The following is a 3,486-nucleotide window of genomic DNA, read 5'->3' as shown; positions in this document are numbered from 1 at the left end:
GCCATTTACAGATCCCCTCCATTACCCCTTTCCTTTCTCCTCGGAGAAGGAGAAGGCCCCCTTGGGTACTATCTGACCCTAGGACATCTAGTCCCAGTAAGATTAACTACCTTCTCCCACTGAGGCCCAACCAGGCAGTCCAAGTAGGAGAAGGGAATCCAATGGCAGACAAGCAAGTCAGAGACAGCCCCTGCTCCAATTGTTACAAGCTGCACATCTGTTCCAAATGTGTAGGGGGCCTAAGTCCAGCCTCTGCATGCTCTTTTGTTGATGATTTAGTCTCCATGAGCTCCAATAGGCCCAGATTAATCAACTGTGTAGGTATTCTTGTAATGTCCTTGACCCCTCCAGCTTGCTCAATTCTATCCCCAATTCTTTCACAAGATTCCACAGGCTCTGCCTGATGTTTGACTGTGGATCTCTTCATTTGTTTCCATCTACTGCTGGATGAAGCCTCTCAGGAGACAATTATGCTAGGTTCTGGTCTGCAAACATAGCAGAATATCATTAATAGTGTCATGGGTTGGTTCATTGCTATGGGATAGTCTCAAGTTGGGCCAACCATTAGTTGACTATTCCATCACTCTTCCATCTTTATCCCTGTGCATCTTGTAGGTAGGACAAATTTGGGGCTAAAGGTTTTGTGGATGACTTAATGTTCCCCTCCTTCCACTGTGTCCTGCTTGACTACAGGAGGTGACCACCTCAGTCTCTATAATCCCTCACTGGTAGAAATCTCAGCTAGGGTCACCTCTATAGATTGCCTGTAGCCTTCCTTATCCCAGGACTCCGGGTAGTTTCAGAGATGCCCTCCACCAATTTCCATTCTCACCCCTGGCCCTCTCTCATTCCCTTATCCCCATACACCTGATTGCCATCCCCATATCCCTTCCTCATGCCTCTTCCACTCAGTTCCCTCTCTCCATTCGCCTCCAGTGACTATTATCACAGGGACACTTACTCGACAATATTCATAGCAGCTTTATCCTTAATGGCCTGAAACTAGAAATAACCTAGATGTCTTTCAACTGAAGAATGGATAAAGAAAATGTGGTACATCTACACAATGGAACGCTATTCAGATATTTAAAACAAAGACATCATGAAATTTGCAGGCAAATGGACAGAACTTAAGAATATCATCTTGTGTGAGGAAATTCAGACCCAGAAAGACACATATGATATGTATCCACTTATAAGTGGACATTATCTATAAGTGCAGGATAACCATGCTATAATCCAAAGACCCAAAGAAACCAGTCAATAAGGAAGGCTCAAAGTTCGATGCATTAATCTCACTCATTGCCTCTTTGTAACATGTGTAACATCAACTTTCTTGCACCTGTAAACACTATATCTTTCCTATAAATTGTCTTTCAAGAGCCCAGAAAGGCTGTTCTCTTAAATCCCAATTTATAGTGAGATAGCCAGATGAGCAATCCCTGGTATACACCCAAATACAGCTTGCTTTAATTGGACAGGTGTGGATTTGGTCTTCCTTACAATTCTCAGGCTTAACACATGTCTAGTGCTTTCAAATATTAACTAATTCATAGGCATAGAAAAGCTGACTACAGAATTTAAGAGACATCAACACTTTTTTTTAAATTAAGTGCTCCAAGAAAAAAATATGGACCCTTTTGACTAATCTTAAAGTGTAAAATTAAAAGATTGTTTCTGTAAGGGCTACAGTTCAACCTGCCTCATTGGAGGCCTTCTGCCACCTGGAACAGCCAGGTAATACACCTGTACCGCAATTCCCCACTTTCTGGGTCCTCAGAAAGCCCAGTATCCTTGAGGTCAGCTTTATTACTTCTGTGTTCCATCTTCTGGGCCACACCTTTACCTGCAACCCTGGATGTGCACTCCACTCCCAGGACCACAGCCATGCCTGCCTCCTTGGAGGCCTGATACCACCCAGAGTAACCAGCTTTGCTTGCTTCCATGGGGACCTGCTGTCACTCAGAACAACCAGAGGCCTGCTGCCATTAGGGACCACCAGGCAAGCCAATTCTAGATACAACCATTTGGCTAAAGACCAGAACAAAAACACAATCAACAATGTGGCACCATCAGAACCCAGCTCTCCTATGACAGCAAATTCTGGATATTCTAATACAGCTACAGAGCAAGATAATGACCTTAAATCTCATTTTACAAAGATGATAGAGGCCTTTAGAGAGGAAATAAATAAATAAATCTCTTAAAGAAATATAGAAAAATACAATCAGACAGTTAGAGGTCTTTAAAGAGGAAACCAATAAATATAAAATAATACAGGAAAATACAATTAAAACTGAGAAGGAAATACATAAAACTGCTCAAGACCTAAAAGTGGAAATAAAAGTAATAAAGAAAACACAAATAGAGGCAACCTTGGAGATGGAAAACTTAGGAAAAGAAAAACAGGAAATACAGACACAAACATCACCAACAAAATATAAGACATGGAAGAGAGAGACTCAGGAGTAGAAGATACAATAGAAGAAATTGATAAATATGTCAAAGACAATGCCAAATGTAAAATGTTTCTAACACCAAACATCAACAAGATTTGGGATACTATGAAAAAACCAAACCTAAGAGTAATAGCAATAGAAGAAGGAAAAGATTGCCAGATCGAAGACTCAGAAAAATATCTTCAACAAAATCTTGGAAGAAAACTTCTCTAACCTAAAGAAAGAGCTGGCTATAAAGGTACAAGAAGCTTACAGAACACCAAGTAGATTGGACCAGAAAAGAGAATCCTCTTGCCACATAATAATTAAAACACTAAATGTACAGAACAAAGAAAGAATATTAAAAGCTGCAAGGGAAAAAGTCCAAGTATTATATAAAGGCAGATTTATCAAAATTACATCTGGCTTCTCAACAGAGACAGTAAACACTAGAAGGATCTGGACAGATGTCTTGCAAACCCTAATAGACCACCAAGAATAACCCAGACTACTATCTATACCCAGCAAGACATACAATAGTTGTAGATGGAGAAATCAAAATATTCTATGACAAAATCAAATTTAAGTGATATCTTTCCACTAATCAACCCCTACAGAGGATACTTGGAGGAAAAGTCCAACACAAGTAGGATAATTACACTAAAGAAAACTAAAAAAAGTTAATAATTTTACAGCAAAACTAAAATAAATAAATATATAAATAAATAAATAAGCAAGCACACATGCAAATACCAACAACAACAAAATAATAGGAATTAACAATCATTGGTCCTTAATATATCTCGAGATAAATGGCCTCAGTTCACCAATAAAAAGTCACATGCTAACAGAGTGGATGTATAAACAGGATTCATCATTCTGCTTCGTAAAAGAAACACCCCTCAACAACAAAGATAGACACTACATCAGAGTAAGGGCTGGAAAAAGATTTTCCAAGCAAATGGAACCAAGAAGCAAGCTGGAGTAGCAATTCTATTATCTAATAAAATAGGCTTTTAACCAATAGAAATCAAAAGAAAAATCCTTA

Source organism: Grammomys surdaster, unplaced genomic scaffold (assembly GCF_004785775.1).
Source record: "Grammomys surdaster isolate TR1022 unplaced genomic scaffold, NIH_TR_1.0 224, whole genome shotgun sequence".
NCBI classification, from domain to species: Eukaryota; Metazoa; Chordata; class Mammalia; order Rodentia; family Muridae; genus Grammomys; species Grammomys surdaster.
Note: the sequence above shows the minus strand (reverse complement) of the source record.